The 18,667-nt window shown below is 42.6% G+C and overlaps 1 protein-coding gene across 1 annotated transcript in view; it reads left to right on the forward strand.

The window, feature by feature from the left end:
- The first annotated feature begins 1,443 nt into the window (after positions 1-1,443).
- Positions 1,444-18,667, forward strand: part of TJP2 (tight junction protein 2) — a 68,395-nt gene continuing 51,171 nt past the window's right edge. The window contains exons 1-3 of the mRNA XM_015849078.2: positions 1,444-1,604; positions 2,164-2,249; positions 12,953-13,073. The gene's annotated coding sequence lies outside the window, so the exon portion shown is untranslated. The remainder of the gene's footprint in view (positions 1,605-2,163; positions 2,250-12,952; positions 13,074-18,667) is intronic.

Raw genomic sequence — 18,667 nt, forward strand, 5'->3', positions numbered from 1 at the left:
TAAGGAAAAGTTGTTTGGAGTCGGTTATGTCTCTCTCTGTCCCAAACTGTCATTAAAATAAATGGTCCTGTTGGCCATCTTAAAATGAAGACAAGATTTGTGGAGATAGGTGCTGCAGCCTGCTTCCCTGCGGGCAGAGTGAACAGAGCTATGAACAAATGCATTTTTTTCTTCAAACAGTTGTTGATTTCAGGCCTGTTCTGGAGTTCAGGCGAAGGGATGACAGGCAAAGTTTAAATCAGGAAACAACAGATTCGTTGGCATGAGCCATACAGAGCTGCTGCTGCTCCCTCCGGTTTGTTCATTGAAAATATATATATATGTATATACTGTTCTTGTAGTTGTACCAAGTTATCAGTGTTACAGTGAGTAATTCCATCAGCATTGCTTACTTCCAGACGCAGGTTCCTGTATCGGCCACCTGTGTCCTATGCTGTTCTAAAACATACAAAGGGATGTACCAAGTCGGTAGCATTGCTCCTCAGAAACACACCAGCACTGAGCTCGAAGCACCAAAGTAACTTCAGAACAGGAAAACATTCAAAGAATGGTCAGGCGAAGTTTTAAAATATTCATTAAGGAAAAAAGACACCCGACACCGTGTAGACCAAATAATCTGGTGTGCCTGGGTGTCAGACCTCATTTCCACCCCTCAGCGCCTTGATTCGGGCTGCTGTTGTATCGCCGATGGCAGAGCCTCTCAAGAGCTGACAGAAAACATGGAGGTGCTGAATTAGGCCCTTTTCCTCATTTGTTTTGGCTGTTTAGAGCATTTAGAGCGCTGCGGTCGCTTAAAGACTGCTGTATGCACAGGCACGCTAATTATTAACTACAGCTACAAGTTTGCCTTTTGAAAATAAATAACATTTGAATCCAGTCTCAACGTGCCGTCAATAAAATGGGCTCTCTCTGCTCCCCCGCCTCCTTCCAAAGTCCAGCGCCTGGGCGAGGAGCAGTGTTTGCCTTTCCTTATCTCAGTTTCTGCCTGAGGCTCCCTGTGCAAACAAACCTAGCGAGAAGGAAACGCGGTCTGAGCGAGTGCGGAATGCTCCGGGAATCCGGAATATTTAGCAGAAACCACCTGCCCTTGAGAAAGGGCGAGTGGCGCGGTGCCAGGGGGCTTCCGAGCCGGTTCTGTTTCACAGATTAATTTTAGAGAAGCTCTCATGGCGAGAGGAGATAAGGGATTCTTGGTGACACGCAGGGGAAACACGACTCCAAAGAATCTTGTTCGAGCTGTTTAGTTTCGCCTTCCTCCTCCTCTCAGCTGCGGGACGGCAGAAAGCTGATGCCGGCCGGATTCCAGGCTGAAGCACCGGGGGGACGGGGCGGGACAGCGCTCCCTCGGCCCTGCGCTGCCCGCGCTGCCCGCCCCGTCCCGTCCCCGCCGCCCCACCTCGGGGCGAGGCCGGCACCTGCCCCGGGAGCCCGCCCCGCTCTGCCCCCGCCCTCTCCCCGGCAGGAAATCGCCCGACTCGGCGGCGCGGCGGGGCAGGAGCGGCCGTAGCCGAGCCGGGGCTGTCTGCAGCCCGCTGCGGGACGGCGGGACGCCTTCCCCGGGCGAGCTCCGTCAGCAGGAGAGAGGCGAGTAGCCGCGGGGGCAGGTGCGGCTCCGCTCCCCCTTCCCCCTGCTCTTGGTCGGCGGGAGCGGGGCGCGCACCTGGGGCGGGCGGGGAGCGGCTCGTCGCTAACAGGATTAGGCGGTTCTCGGTGACTTTTTCCGCGCTAAGTACTTCCCGGGAGAGCGCGATACGGCGTGGGAAGCGGCGGCGGCGCCTCGGATGAATCGGGGATTTTGTTTACCCGGTCTCGTTCCCCTCCGCAGCTCCGCAGGGGCGGGACCCGGTAGGCGCCGAGCCGCGACGGCGGGGTTGGGGCCGCCTTTGTTTTAGGCGAAATTCCTCCGGTCTTTCAGTTGGCACATCCTGAGCGGATTCCAGCCGTGCCTTGGGCTGTGGCTAACTGGGTCAGGGGAAGTTTCGAGTTAGCGGAGCTGTGAAACAAAGGAGCGGGCGGCTTCGGGAGCCGGCCCCGCGCGTCGGGCCGGGGGCGGCGCTGCGGCCGCGGTGCGTCGTGCTCGCGCTGTCCGGCTGAGCCGCCGGTGCCGGGTGGGCGCTCCCTGACCCCCCGCGTCAGACCTGTTCCTTCTTTGTGTTCTTGCAGGGTGAAAAAGTACGTGCGGTTCGGGTCCGGAAGGATCATACGTAGAGACCGTTCGCACGGGTGATCTGGAAACCTTCGTTCCCCCGGTGCGTCTTTCTGACTGTCGCTCCTCTGGAATCTCTGAGTAACTTCCTGCGCTCGGGGTGCCGCTGGCGTTGGACGCGGCGGCCGGGCGGTGCGGGGGGAGGCCCGCAGCAGCGCTCCGGTAGGGGCCACCAAAGGGCTTCGCTTTAACCTCTGGGCGCAGCCATCGAGCTGGCATAGCGACACATCGAAATGGCTTTGCTTTTCTTTCATGTATCCGAATTTGTTTTTCGAGGTAGTTATTTAGCCCTGTGATTCAGAGGAAAATAAAACGGAGCTGCCGCGTGCGGTGTGGCTGGTGAAACTGAGGCGTTCAGTTGAAGGCTCCAAGTGCAAGCTCCTCCAGCAGCAGCACCTGCCAGCTCCCACAGGGTGCGGGTGGCAAGGGGCTGCGGTAGCACAAGAAGTTTGCATGTGCCCGTTTATAGGGCTTAGGTGTTCTTGAAAAGAGCTGGAGTTGCTCTGTGTATGTGTGTGTGTCATTTAGAGATGGTGAGGTTTGTATTCACGATCATCTAGTGCTTCTGAGAGCTCCTGTCAGGCTCCGGAGGAAGCTTTCTGCATGCTACTTGTAGGTAGGCTGGCTGTTATAATTGCTTACAGACTGTTATATGCAAAATTGCTGTGTGCCCTTAGCACTGCATTCCCTGTCGGTGCTGTGGCTGCACATCCCTTCTGATACAGCTGCCGTGGGTTGGGCACCGTGATGTGCTTTGGTGGCACAGGGCTGTTCCACATTGGTGCTCTGAGACCAAAGGCAGACATTGGGGTTAATGCAGTGGGGTCAGGGTGATCCCTGCACTCTGCATGGACTGTAATCTCAGCAGAGCTCCTCAGAATTGCAGCACTGGAGTAATTCAGAGTCTGATACTGTTTTGATTGCTTAATACCCCCTTTCCTGGTTTGGTGTCTGTAAAGACAACCAGGAAATCTTTCTTAGCAATTAAAATGTATAGGCGCTGACGTGGCTCCCAAAATGAGATGCATTGCTGCACCTTTATAAAATCCAGATGTGTAAAAGTGACAGAAGTTTCCTGAATTGTGGTAATCCCTGAGTGAGAAATGACAAAGTGCTCCAGGGCTGCTTCAGAGCAGCCTTCAGCTCGGTGGGAATTCAGACAACAGACAGCATCTGTAGGTGCCCACAGCCACAGGCAGAGTCTGTCCCCAGCACTTCCTTGTGAGGGAGGGGAATCTCTTGTTACAGGACTGCTCTGTTTAATTGCTACAACAACAGTCTCAAGGACAGTGTAACTTTCATTAGGGCTGGCTGCATCAGTTTCGTGCTTTTGTAGCAATCCTGGAACCAGTCCTTCCAACAAAGAGTGAAAGAAAGCATTGACACTGTGTGTGGTGAGTTTGCTGAAGCTGGAGACTTTCCTGTCTGGCTTATTTTCAAACAGGTAGAAAACATGCATTTATGGGGGGGATGGGGCAGGGGGGAGGGGAAATGCATTAAATCAGACATTGATCATTGATATCAGCTGAGTTAAGGCATGTGAATCCTAACCAGCAAATTACAGCAAACTACCAGCTTCAGAGGGCTTCTCAAAAATGAGACCATTGATTTGCCAAGCAAACATTAATGGCAGTGAGACTGTAGGGGACGGTTTCTGGGTCTGTGTTCTAATGTGGGTCTTGCTTAGTAGTGGGGAATGCCTGGGAGCGGGGAGTTGCCCGAAGGGCGGCTGCACCACAGTGGGTGTTGGTGGTTTTCATTGCCACGGTGACGTAGGTCCACGTCATCTGTCACAGGTAAAGGTTTGGTTTCAGCCCCGTGACCACGTACATTGAATTTTTTGGGAATTCCCAGAGATGTGTTCAAGTATTTCGCTTCTGCTTGGATTTCTGTCCCTTATGCTTTTGTCAGAACAGAGCTGTGGAATCCTGGGGTGTTCTTCTCAACTGTCTGAATCCATACACCATCTGCCTTCTAACACATGCTTGCTGCTTGTCCCCAGAGTCTGCAGAGCTTCCTCTTGTCTATTAACAGTCAGTGTTGGTTTTTTGTCAGTACCAAGGCTATCCCTACAGCTACGTCACACTTTAGAAAGTTTTGTGGTTTGTTATTTTGTGTGTGTGTGAATAGGTAAATCATGATTTATTACTTGCTGCAATTTATTTATTTTATTTACTTGTTTGTTTCCAAAACAAAGCCTGCATTTAATAGTCAAAGCTGAGGCTATGTTTGTTTTAGATGTTGCATAATTAACGCAGGCACTGCTTGTAGTGTAGGAATGGAGCAGCTTTGTGCAGCTGTGAGGACCACTGCAGGTCACTTCACCACTCAAACTGTTACACTTGGATTGTTTTTTAGTGTTTTTGTTTTAAATCAGGTTAGGTTTCTGCTTCAAGTGAGAACGCAGAGTGTGCTGACTACTTTCTGTCCAGCGTTAGATGACTCTGTGAATTTACTCAGTGTTTATGATCTGAGCTTAGAAAATCAGGGAGCGGTGGGAGCTCTGTCTGTTATCGTGTATGCCATCTACCCCGCTGTATATTCATGAGCTACATGTTTTGTTTTAGGAAACATGAGCTACCCAAGGCTTCCTGAATTTAGGTCAGGTTGTCATTGTGTATCGGAGTGTTGGAACCACGGAGATAACAGCAGTTCCTAATCTGGAGCTGTGGAGAGGATGAAACTCATTAGTGCTGTATTTCCACATCTATAACATCATAAGGCAAAAATGCTATGTGATGTGATATTAGGGTCAGTAAGAAGCATGAGAGGAAAAGGGCAGAAGCTTCCTTTTGTTCTGATTTTTCCTTTCTGTTCTGTTGTCATTGCATCTTTTGCCCCACCGACTTAGAGCTGCTTTTGAGAAATTTATTTCTTCCAAGTATGCATGTTATCTCAGATGTGGTCTCCATACCTGTGAAATAGCAGATGCGAGATCACAGCTTGGAGGTGGCTGTGATTCCACTGAGCAAAGCATGAGGTCAGGTATTTTAGACTTATATTTTTCCCTCACATTGGCTCAGTAATGCTTCTCACAAAATCTTTCCATTATTATTCCCTCACACCAAACTAATTCTTTAACATCAGCCCCCGCTGTACTGATAAACTGAGCTCAGTAGTGCCTGGCTTCATGTTAACCAAAGCTTCTTGTGTTTGTTCAGCCTATTTTTTTTTTTATTTTTTTTTTTAAGGGAAATCATTAGAGAAAACCGATAAATCTCCCCTGAATGTCGCTGCTGACAGCAAGACTGTCATCTAGCTTGCTCTCTCAGTTCTAACATCTGCTTCATCATCTAGCTCTGCTTAATAGCCAGCAGATTTGACTACTGGTGTCTCTAGCCTCCTTAGCACAACTTTGTATAAGCTGATTCTGAGAATCTCCAGGAACATATGGGCTGTTCGGGTGAGGGATGCTCACTAGGGAGGGGCCAAAATCAGTTTCAGTCACCGAAGCTGTGTAAAAGAAGTTTCCGAGTCCTCCTCTTTCTGTGAAATTGCCCCCTCACTCCACAAAATCTGAACCTTGATGCTCCTTTGCCTCAAGGCTGTTAGTAGCTTTACATATGCACTGTTTCCCATACTTCTTTTGTCTGTGCAGTCCAAACAAAACACTTGTGCTCTGCAGGTTGACGATTGTCAGCTGTTGTTATTTTTGTCACGCAAGAATAAGTGTGTAGGAGAAGACCTTTGGTTTTTCACTTGCTCCAAGACAGGATTCTTTGCTCTGTAGGTGTTGGAGAGATTCTTGTTGTTGAGAGATGAGAAAAAAGGGCTCCTTGCTTTCCAAAAGACTGAAAGTAAGTTTTTTCTACACTGGGCAATTGTGGTCTCTTTTGGAGTTGAGTCTGAAGTGATCATGCTTCTGTCATCAGTGTTTACAAGAAGCTTGCTCTATGCCCGGTTAAGAGTACAACTTCTGTTTTCGTCTGTCAAGGGTTAGAATAAAAGGAAGCTTTTGCTTTGATGTTGTGTTTCTTCAGTGCAGAAAGGAATTTTTGTCATTTTTCCCACTCTAACTGAGTCTAAAATTTTTAGAGTGTGAATAAAAATTTGCTGACTTCTGAATTGCTCTTGAAAGGTCGAAATCACTCCCCCCAGCCTTGTTTGTTTGTTTCAACTAAGGAAGCACAGAAAATAATGGAAGACTTGAAACAAATTTAGGAAAACGTAACAATTTTCACATGTCCTTTTCCCCTCTAGAGAGTATATCTTGATGAAACTGTGGCATATGTTCCAAGCTTTGATATATTGCCACAGTGCACTACATCCATTTGTTAGAAATAGGTGATACAGGATATTCTTGATTTTGTGCAGTGAGTAGCAATTAATGTAGAATCCGTGGGGAGAAGGTTGGCAGTGTACAAACATATTGAGTAACCAAGTAATCTTTTTAGCTGAACTTCTAGGCGGCTTCTTGATGTTATCTTGTGATATGGCTGAGGGCCACGAGTTCCTAAAGTTGATACAAATACTTTTTTTTTTTTAATCATCCTAGTTCTTAGATGAAGTTTGCTCACTTGTATGTATGTGCCCGGATAGGAAAACTGTGTTGTGTCCTTTCAATAAAATACATTCTTTCTTCCCGAAACAATACAAAGTTGGAAGAAGGGGAGTGGATGACATTCCTTGGCAGGACATAATGGATGAAAGTATCTTTTGTTCGCTCTGCAAAAGTAGACCTTCATTAACAATGGATGTATTATAGAAGCTTTGAATTTCTGTTTCAAATAAAGTTGAAGGAAGCTGACAAGCTGTGTCAGCCCTTACTTGCTCTAGATAGTCAGAATCAGTCCTTGGAAATAAGTTACGCTTTCTTGTATGAGTTTAGTTGTGACCTGTCTGCACTAGGCTAATTGCAGGGCATGTGCTCAGTTAGAATAATTGGTCTTTCCTTAGAGGAACAAAAGGTAAAACCAGAGGTGCACTGAATGGTTTTCAGACAGATAGGGCGCTATCTGTGAAAAGCACTTTGGGGAAATTTTTTTAGAAAAGTCTGTTCCTTAGGTCTACAGGGGGAAACTTTAAGGTTAAAAGAGCGCTACAGAGATCAGAAAGAAGAACCAAAAGTTTTGAGAAGAAACTGTAGTGGTAACAATATTGATAATGAAACTGACTTTGAAGGAAGGTTGGATTTTGTCAAAATATTTTTATGTTTACTAAATATGGGCTTTAACATAGACTATTGCAGTTAGAAGGCTCTCAGCAAACAAACAAGCCTGCCTGCTTCCTATCTTTTCCTTTCCTGGTTAGTACTGTTTTTGCAGTAGGCCTGCAAAGCTCTCAGAAGTTAAGTTGCATGCAAGCTTAATGATGTCAGCTGTGCTAAGAGACTTTTAGTAGTACTTCACTTTCTTAAGCTTCTTAATACTTTCTATGCAGATGTTTGTTGTTGTAGTTAAATGCTTTTTTGGACCTGCAGAAGCAATTCATTTCTTAATTTAGTTTCTGCATGTTTCATATGTTAATTACTTTTCTTAGTACTCCACAGATTTTCGCTCTGAATTCCTTATAGGTAAGCATGCAGCCCGGTAGGTGAAAACTGTAAGTTTCCCCCTGCTGGTTATTTGTAGTGGTACTCCTTCACTTTAAGAAATGCTTAATTTTGCTTTGCTCTTCCAGGACCAGCCCCATAGATTGCCTATTAGTATTAGTTAGCAGTAGTTCTCTGTATGTACATGTTTGTGTGAGCATAACCTTCACATTTGACTAAGCGTTTAACACCAAATGTGGGTGATACGGGAGTGTAAGCAGCAAAGGACCTGGCAGTTGTCATACAAAGAAGCTGTTGTTGAACTCAGTCCTTTACAATATAAATAATGAAATATTGTGGTTTTTTATCTTTGAGGTTTATAAATGCAACATGAAGCCATCCCAACAGAAATACAGATGTGCCCAGTAATAATAGAGAATAGTGCACAATGTGCAGGAGTTGTAGCTAAAGTCTTTAGAAGGACCTCTTGTCCCACCTGTTCTTTTAGCATTTCCATTTAAATATTATGCATCTGTGTTGTAATGTAGGTAAAATTACACAATAAAATTTATATTTACCATGTTAGGGTCTGAATAGTATTAAAGCAGTTCCTTAGTTGTCCTTTCTGCATTCAGGCAGGTCTACTGCGGTTTGAAGGTGCTGCAGCATTTCCGACACATCTCTGTTATTTCAACTTCTGCATCATCTCAACCTTTGTAGGTACCACCTGGGGCCATCTACCTCACAGCTTAAACAATTTTGTTATACTGAGTGGCTTCTGGCGTTGTGTGAGGCACAACAGAATGACTAGTGGCTATCCTAAAAGAGTCTTTAGCTTTCTTAATTCCGTCACAAGTCAAGTAAGGGAAAGTTTTTAGACAGTTTAGATCTCATTTCCAATGTTTTCTTGGTGCTGAGGGGAAAAATTGGGGAAAATAAAAGCAAAACACCTGTTTGTCTTCCCCAGTGTCTTTAAAAAAATAAAAAATAAAAAAAAATCTCAAGTTTTCAGTGCAGATCTCTTGTAATTTGAAGAGAAGTTACCTAGTGTTCCATTAGTGCTTGGAAGATTATAGGCAGCAGAGATTTAGCAAGGGATTAGTCAATTGGAGAGTGTGCATTATCCGGCCAGGCTTAGAACCGTGATTGTCTCTTCAATCATTTTCATTAGTGTCTTATTCAAAGATCGAATTATGTAACAATGACGTTTCAGGGGAATCCGGTAGGAGTTTTTCTTTGTGTTGTTGTTGTTGTTTTCTCTCTTGCTAACTCTCCAAGCCTGGGAGAGTGGGGAGAAAACATTATTTCTATGCTTCAAACTTGCAGCATGTTTTGCAAAACAGCAGTTCAGATAAGTGAAGAGGCATGACTTCAGCTGCAGGATCTGCATTTGGATGATAACTTAGCTGCTGAGAGAGGCAGGATGCGCTACAAGAAATATATTACTATTCTAGAAGCAGCAATAGGAATCACTCCCCTTAACAAGAGGGAGCTGCTTCCTGAGGGTAGACATGCAAACCTGTGGCAACATCCAGGGTAAGTGTGAAAATGTTATCAGGGAAAAACAACAGGAAAACCTGTGCTCACCTTGCAGTTTGAAAATGTTTCATTAGGAAAGAAGTGTGTTGTTCAAACAGGTAATCTTTTTGTCATACCTTCAGTGCCGTCTGTCTCCTACAAGTATAGTAAAACGTGGTTTTGTTAGAGATTTCTGTGTACTTCTTGTCCCTGGCTACCGGAATAATCAGATGCTACTCCTACGTGAGGAATTTGCTCAAGAACAGAATGAAATTGAGATAGTTGCCATTTTACATTTGCTGCTTTTACTGCTGAATCTGCTATGTGTGTGTCTGTCCACTCCCCAGACTGCCCTTTTTGAGAAAATATGTACTCTACTTTTATCCATGGGAGAACTAGCAGTTTCTAAAAGTGGAAAAGAAAAACACTTTTCCACATGTGTGCATCTTTCCTTCTCTTCTGTGAAGCAAGAGTTCCTCATACCTAAGAATGCTGTTTTACTGAAGGAAAGTTTGAGTTATTAAGAGATAAATTAGCAAAGACTACTAAATGTTCAAACTGTGAAATGCAGAGCATTTAAAAGCAATACAGAATGCTTTCTTCTGGCACACAGCTCAGTATTAGGTTTCAGAAACCCTTGTTCATCGGTATTGCCCTCAAAAGCTGAAAGGGACATTGATTATTTTTCTAGCTCACCTGACCCTCTACAAGTAGTCTTAGTGGATGGGCATCTTCACAGCCTTGGTCCCTCACTTTCTGGTCAGAATGTTGCCTTGTTTCAAGCGTAGCACAGAATGTGTGAGGCTTTTGTTCATGAGTAATGATGAGTAACTGGCTTGGGATAGTTTTGTGTAAGCAAGGCTTCAAAGAGAAGACTGAAGTAAAATGTGAATATTAATCTATGACTGATGCACATTTATTCTGCAAGAGCACTTCCTCTAATGGTGACACTGAAAACAACTAAAACCCGAAGCACAAGGTGATTTTTCAGTTGTAACACCAAGCCCATAACAAGTAGTCTAGTAGATACATCAATGCCAACAGTTTCCAAATTTAATTCTGCACGTTTTTCCTATGTTTCTGATATTGTACTGAAGAGTAGTTGGGGTTGTTGCTGTTGTTGCTAAATTTTGCCTGTTAAAAGGGATTCTTAGAACAGTGTATTTGGACATGGGACAGTGTAGTAGCCTAGTCTCTGACTTCCTTTGATTGTTCTTGTATGTTATCTACAGACCAATCTCTTTGAATTCTGCAGCTGCTCTTTATATGTTGATGAAGGTTTTATATGATTGCTCTTGATGCACTGAGGAATTGTGTTGGAAAGCATGGGTATATTCTTGCAGAATTCCTCTTTGTTTTCAAGAGAGCTTGTTTGGCCAGAGATGCAGCTTGAAACAAGCAGTCCAAAAATGAAACTGGCTAATTGCAGCTTCCATTATTTTTTGTTTTGTGACTCAGACTTGGCTGCTTAGCTTTCATCTACTACTGTGTATTAGTATAAAAGAGACAATTTCCAGTGTTCTTAATTAGGCATCTCCCTCCTTTCACAGAGATTTAGTTGATACAATTGTCGTATACACTTGGAATTCCAAGCTGTTTAAGATGTATTTGGATTATATCTGGATTTGCTATTCTGACTGCTTCACAAAAGCAGAAAGGCTGTTGTCATTGAACTAAGGTAGGGATCCTGTTGTAATTTCATTAAATGCTTCAGGGAGCTGAGGACTGGTAACCAATAATTGTTGCAATGTAAAAGAAGTTCAAGAAAAGAAGCATTGATCTTTTCATAGTTGTGGACAGCTTGTTCTGTGCAACAGGAGTAAGCAAACTAATAACGCAGTTTGTTAACATCAGCTTATTGCTCAACTTCTGTTAGGTTCACATCAAGAAAACATCAAGATAAGCATTTTGAAGGAGTATGTGTGTGTAAATTTACATCATAAAACAGTTCCCAAAAGCCAGTACTCAATGTTAGGTGTAGAGGTCCCCTTCTGGTGTCTGCTCACTGTGCAAACTCAGGTGCTTTCTTCCTTTTCTCCACTTAATTATTTCCTAAGAATAATAGGAATAATAAGAGTTAGCATTAGAGTATGGTGCTAGCTCCAATACTATTACCTGGAAGTTTTGAAAGGAAAATATATTGTTTTGCTAAGGCAATGATTTGCATTTTCACGTCATAGACATTAGAAACAATGTTTTCCTATTTCTGTTTTTACTTGGAATAACGATATGATTTCTGTGACAGGTGGATTTCCATAATTTTTGACATCTTTGCATGGTGTCAAATAATGACATCAATGGTGATGTGGTTTCACCTTTTCTTGTGTAACTTTGCTGCTGCTTCCGAAAGAGCAGTATTCTGCATACAGCCTGGAACTATGAAGACTGGAACACTAAAGCTGATGTTTGTTTGTAATTTGTATATCTTGTTGCTCTTTGTTATAACAGGAATCTATATTAAGCACAGTTTTGTTCAGTGACTTCAGAAATCCAACCTTGTTTAAAAAAGTAGTGTTTGATTTTGAGAAAGGTGCCTTCCTGCTGGAATAGTCAGCAGAGAGGGAACGTTACGTTTTATCTTTGCAGTGTAAACTGCACAGGTGCTCACATTTGTGAGGTTTGGAAGAAGTTAATGAGACTAAATGTGTTGTAAAAATATTTGGAGGAATTTGAAGTGTCCTTTTTTGAACCTGGAAGCTCATTTTGATTGTAGTCAGGGGAAGAGTGAGACAAAACACATCAGTAAAATAAGGAGACTTGTAGATGTTTGGGGAAGTTCCACAGAATGATTTCAGTATTTCTTTCTTGTGGCTTTCCTGCTATCCAGGAGTAGCTAGGGATTATTGACCTAAGAAACCCATAGAAATTAGTTAAAGAAAACAAACAAACAAAAACCAACCAATCAACTACTGTGCTTGCACTACTTCTCTAGGGAAGTCTGACTGTATCTTTGAAAGTGGATGTCAACAGGGTCAGTGGGATGCTTTGGAAAGCTGCCCTTTGAAAGAAATTAAGACAATCAAGAGGTATTGGGGTAAAAGTTATAACCACTGATTTCGTATTTCTTTTAAGAGTTTGCCCATCACTGTAGTCAAACCATTCATTCTTCTGTTCTTCTGCATAAGATACTGAAGGGCTATGACAAGGGGTGGGGAGAGGAGGAGCACCCTAACAGAGGTGCTGAATGGCAGTGAAAATACTGCTTGTGCAGAGAGAGGTTAATGGAGCCCCAAGAGGGGCTGAGCAGTCCCAAGCAGGAAAAGGAATAGGCAGTAAGGCTGCAACTGGCAAGCGGAGCTGTTAAATTAGCAGGTGAAGTAACTGAAATACATGTATTTGTTTCTACTGAGGTTGTGCTCAAGATAGAATGCTGTTACTAGTTAAACTCTGTACAGACTAGGTTAAAATTAAAAGCCAAAATGCCTTGTGGGGAGTACAAGAGCAAGAAATGGAAAATGACTGTGCTTCTTGTCTGTTTTGCTTGCAAAAATGCTTTGCTCCCTTACTTGCAGGCCTGTGTGATTGCTTGATGAGGGTCAGTGCTTGACTTGAAGTTTGTAGTGCTACTGCAAGTGTGTATATTTATGGGTATCTCCTTTATTTGAGGACTGTTTCAACCTGACTGCTAGGGAAGCTAAAGCATGCCAAACTAACTAGAAAATATATTTTATATCTTTTTTATCTCAAGGACCAATGTTCCAGGCTTCCAGTCACTCTCTCGTGATTGTACATAACTAAAATGGGACTTTGTTTTTCAGGGAACAAACTACTGCACTGCCGTCTCCTTGTGAGTGGGACTGGGAGCACCGCTGTACGTCACGCACAAAGTATTTCACTGCAAACAGACCAAAACTCTCAAAAATCAACATTCCTCACAAGGTACTGGTCAAGTAATGTCGGCTAGAACCACTCACTGGTTGGTCACGATGGCTTTTTTTTCTTGTGTGCTATTTATACTGTTCATTCTTTTAGTATGTTTTTAAAAGGCTTAATGACGCTGTAGCTGTATTCAACAGAGTAATACACTGAAACAGAACTAGTTCTTCTGGATTTCTCTAGTGACTTAGAATGAACACATGCAGGTTTGCTGAGAGCTTGATGATGTCTAACAGGGCTGAAGAGGAGAGACTTGTGCAGTGAACTGAACACTGTGCTAAAATTATGTAAATAATCACGCACAGGCCTGGACTAGTTTGTCTCTTTCCTAAGCATTGGAAAAGAATGGATTTACTCTATGGTTGTGTCTTCAGCAAATATAAATATTCAGCATGTGTTTGGGAATAAATAAATTACTTTAAGCACAAAGGGTAGTATTAATGGGAATTGCTTAGTGACTCAGTACTGAATCCTGAGAAACAAAATAGCCACACACAGAGAGAGTTGTTTTGCTGCATATTTTTGTATAGTACATCATTAAGGTAAATATAATCCTTTTGGCTTCTTAACCTTGCAATTGAAGCCTTTTCTCAAGTACTTTCAGAGAGAATATGAAAAGCCTGCTTAGTTTTTTCAAAGTCATTAGCAGATGACAATTTTAAGAGAGCAAATGATCTGTATGCTGGTATTGCAAAACTAAAAATTGATTTACCCTTCATTGTTGAGAGGTGGATAGCTTGTGGGTGGTTTAGTAATTTATTTGGGGATGTGGGCATCATTTACCCTGTCTAATCTGTGATACACATTGGTTGCTTTGAAAGTAATGCCTTCTATTTATTGCCGTGGAAACTACACAAAGAACGCAATGACACTGTTTGATAGAGTAAATAGAAAACACTATTTTTCAACATAGTTCACTACCATTAGCTGTGCATTTTTGCCAGCAGTGAGCAAGAGCATGCATGCCATGCTCATAAAAATTCTGTATGGCCATAATGTGGCTTGTCTTGTCTGCTGCTTCACTGTGCTCACATCCACTGTTTGTATGACATTTGGTAGACATTCAGCAAGTGTTGATGAATGTATTGGGTGCCATAATTTCTGCATGGAGGAATTCAGTGACAGACTTTTGCCTTGTCTGCACTTCTGTTTCAGACGTTGTTCTGTCACAGTGCCGCTCTGCTGCCATCTATCACACTCAGCAACTTGTAGTGGAGTGCTGGTGGGAAAGGCTGTCCTCCACTGCCGTACCACCATCAGCCACCTCTGATGTTGTGGTACAACATAATCAAACAGGAGGCAGTATTTTTGGAGCAGCCCTGATATTTAATCAAAGCCAATGAAAATGCATGATAGAAAGACCATGAAAAAATAAGATGTCATTATATAAAATAACAAACAGGCAAGCTCTGTTTTCATAGGAAGCGGTGTGGCAGAAAATATTATGTGAGAATGTTAGTGAAGTGTAGATAGGCTGGAATGTCCCAGTTCGGTGCTCTAGGAGACTCTGGCAAGGCTTCCTTGAGTTGAAAAACTTCCATACTGTATGGTATGCAAGCCTTACATGAGGGAATTTGGATACTAGCAAGCCCAACCCTGCAAAATTCCAGGGTCACTTACACACTAGAAAAGGATGCTTCAGAAGTTGTGTCCAGCCACCCAGCTCAAGACCTACCAAGAGTTATGGGACTGGCAAGAGAATGATTAAGGTGGATGTTTCCATCTGCTTTCTCTCTGATGGCTCTGTTCTCTATTCTCCCTCATACTCTCAGCAGCCTGCTTCAGTCTTTCCTGGAGAGGAGCTCCCAGAAGTAGGTAGAGTACCCTTCAGTGGGAAGTTTGCCAGTATAAATGATATAGGAAGAGACAGAACTTGGGAGCAGAGCTTTAGTGCGCTGAAGGACTAACTTGGCTGTAGAACTGTTATCTGGAGCTTTGTTTTTTAAATTAACCTCTGTATTAGGAAAAATGAGAGATAATGTTCTGCATATGTTACATTTTGTGCATTCTCCATATTCTTTTGTATTTTCTAAATAAGTGTTATGATCTCCATGAGAATGGGATCTTTGTTTTCTTTACTGTGCTATCTTAATTTGTGCTATAATAATTGATTACCATGGTAAAGTTTTTGATGTTGTAAGGGCTTATCTTGTAGTGAAGGAGGGCAAATAAATTGCTTAAAGCAGAATATTGTTTCACTGCTTTGCAAGGAGCAGTCAAGAAACACAAAAGAGAGAGGAATGATTGAGAAATAAGCAAAATGAATGTTCAACCAGATTGTGCCCATCTTCTCCTGCATAAAATGGACAAGTTCAGTGTGAAGAAGAGGTCCTTCTGAGTGTTGATAAGCACCTTTGTATGATATTTGAGGGAAAAACCTGTGCAAACTTGTTGGGATTTGTTTTAAATATATTTTTTTAATATCTTTATAGCTTCTAAAATTAATAGACTTGAAAGTGTGCGTGCTAGAGGAGGTTGTTGTAATTTTACTTACTCTGCTGGTGAATTGATTTTATCATGAGAGAAAAGATTTCAGGTAGAGCCCTTGCTAAATCCCTGTCTCATGTTCTAAATTATGTCCCACTATTACATTTGGTTATCCATGTACTTTTCAAGGTACTGTCGTGCAGCTTAAAACATTGCAGATGCAGATGTGCTTAGAATAAACATGTTTAGGATAGATAGAGGCTGTATTTCTACATTCTCTCCACTGACATTTTTTCTTACTACTGGTTATCAAATGCCTCAGCTTGTTCTTGTGCTGCTGATTTGTTTTTTATTTTATTTATCAAAAAATAAAGGGAAGGGGCATAGAGATGCTATCTATCTTTATGCTAATCTATATACTAACACACATTCTATGTGAAGATGCCGCAACAGTGATGAAACAAGCAGTGTCTTGCTGTTTTTCAGCACAATTAACCTCTGAAATCTTTGTGTGAGATCTAGTAGACTTGGTGACCAAAAAGAATCAAACTATTGAGAAAAATATGCTATATATTACTGTCTTTCCTACTATTAATTTCTGTAGTGCTCTTCCTAAGTTGTTCATCATTTAACATCCGTCATTATATACTTTTCCCTACTTTCGTGACTATGAAATTAATTAGCTCAAACTATGCAGCTTCACGCTCCGAACCTAACAACATCTTTTGTGAAATATCTCAATCTGTATGTCTAGGTAGTAAAAATAAATAAATACAATAAAATCCCTTGTAAAGGTCAGAGGATGTGGTCAAGTGATGAGCCATAAGGAGGTTTGTACTGGTTATTGCCTCAGAAAAAAATACATGTGAAGTATGGGATATGTTTATGCTGGGCTGTTTTTCTTACAGGGAAACCCTCGCTTTCTAAATTAACAACCTGGGAGTTGCTACTTTTCGATATGGAAAGCATATACATTTGTGCATCCTTAGAGGGCAGTATTACAGACCTTACAAGCCGCCTATGAAAATCTTTTTGCAGTGTATCACAAGTTGTACTTTGGAAGCAGAGATAAGGGGCAAGATGATGAATGTGGTGCCCTGCTTTAAGCTGGCACTAGCATTTGGGTCATATGGTAGCTCAGAAATTATGGAGTCACTCATGTGGAAAGGAACCTGAGGAGATTTCTATCCCAGCTTCTTCACTGGGTTGTTTGGGCCTTTGCCCAGCTGGGGTTCAGAAAGCTTCAAGGTCAGAGACAGCAGAACTTTTCTGTATCCATGACTTGGCTATTTCCATGGGGGAAAAAAAAAATTCTCCTTACATCCATTCTGAACCTCTAGTTCGAGCTTTTGTCCACATTCTTCTGCTGTGTACTACAGTAAGATGCTGTCTTGCATATCCTTGATATCCTCTTGTCAGTGCTGCTGGGCTGCTGTTAGGTTCCCCTGCACTTATCCTTTCACCAGGCTGAACAATCTTCCTGTTGCAGGGTCAGTGCTCCAGTCCCCACCATCTTGGTGGTCCTCCATTGGATTCACATCTGCACACAGTAACAGCTATGAAGACAGCATTTGTGGCTTTTCCAGTCCCTCCAAGACAGATTGAAATTACTGTACCATTCACGTGCCTTCACTGCAGTGTGGAACTGTGTGTTTGAACCATATATATGCCCTGAGCAGTTAGAGAGTCAGAGGTCAGCTACCTACACATCCTCTAATCCTGAAGGTTGAGTCTGTTAGGGCCTAGCTCGCTATATAAAGAAGCGGACATAATTGGATTTATGAATCATTTAAGTAGGACTGGGCTGACTGATTTGTGTAATTTTGCAGGCTGATGACAAAAAGCAGTCTAAAGAGATTGGAAGGGAAAGGGGAAAGGCTGTTTGGCAACATGGTATTTTTAGAAACTTCTACAGTGCTTTTCGTCAGAAGATCACAAACACTTGCTTAGAAACAAAGGCAAAACTGATGTGTGTGTTCAGACAGTTCAACAGCTGGACTAGCAACCTGCATTCCTAGTCTCTTACTGAAATCAGTTCCCAGCTCTGTAAAGTTACTAGTGCTGTCAAGAGCTGTAAGTGTTAAATTCCAACATTTAAAAAAATAACTAAATAGGCATGATTATCAGAGGAACTAGTTAAAAGGCTCAGTTGGAGGTGTGGATAGGGCAGGAAGAAGTAGTGAGCACCTGCATCACAACACTGTGCTGAAGGCAAATTGCTGAACAGCCTTGCTTGATTGGCAGGAGTAACCATGAGAGGCAGCTGCATGTTTAAATTTGCATCCCACAGTGTAATGTTAAATGGATAGTGCTGGTGCTAGAAGCAGCACAACGACTGCATTCACAGTAGCAATAGATAATTTATGGAATACATCTTAGGTTTTGCATGACTCAAGCTGCAGCAAGCTCTCTCTTTAAATTAATTAATCTACATGGACTGTAGCAAACGGTGTCTGCCTTGATTACTTAAGTGGAAAGTCTCAACAGGAGATGTGATCACTGGAAATTATTTGCATGCATCTTACACAGTTAATGATGATAAGATATTCTACAAAAGTTCATTGTCAAATCTCTAAACATCTACATAACGTTTCATGAAATCCCTCTATGTCATACTGCTTTGTACAGTTATTGCACATGCAGAACCACTGTCCCTAAACACTTAAGAGGACAGAGCTGCACATTTTTAGCACAGTTCATGTGATTTTGATCTGGTAACAAGACTTTGGTCTCCTGCACAGGCAGAACAGATAATCCTTCTGGGTTTCTGGCTCCTCTTCTGCTTTGCTGCTGTCCCAGGCAAGTTTTGGCTAGGCAGTTGGTCTTCTGTGTTAATCATTTTGTAGTCCACTGGGCAGAGTCTTCTTGCCTTCTGAATCTAATCTAGGATATATCTGATTATTCACTTTAAGATGAGCTTGTGTGAGCTGTAGTTCAGGAGGTTCTTTGATGTATTCTTTCCCCATTTCTTCCCTGCAGCTTGCAAGGCAAGAGAATAGGGATGCTATCCTCTAATGCAATAGCTGTAAGGTGAATTGTGTACCTTCCTTACCTGCTCCCCTTTTCCTGTAGGAATTCTGTAACTTGTGCTAGGGATGTTCCTGCAGTTCTTATCGCTGATCTGACTGCTGTATTTTATCCTTCCACTTCTGGTTTCATCAGCATCATCC

The sequence above is a fragment of the Coturnix japonica genome, chromosome Z (assembly GCF_001577835.2).
Source record: "Coturnix japonica isolate 7356 chromosome Z, Coturnix japonica 2.1, whole genome shotgun sequence".
NCBI lineage: Eukaryota > Metazoa > Chordata > Aves > Galliformes > Phasianidae > Coturnix > Coturnix japonica.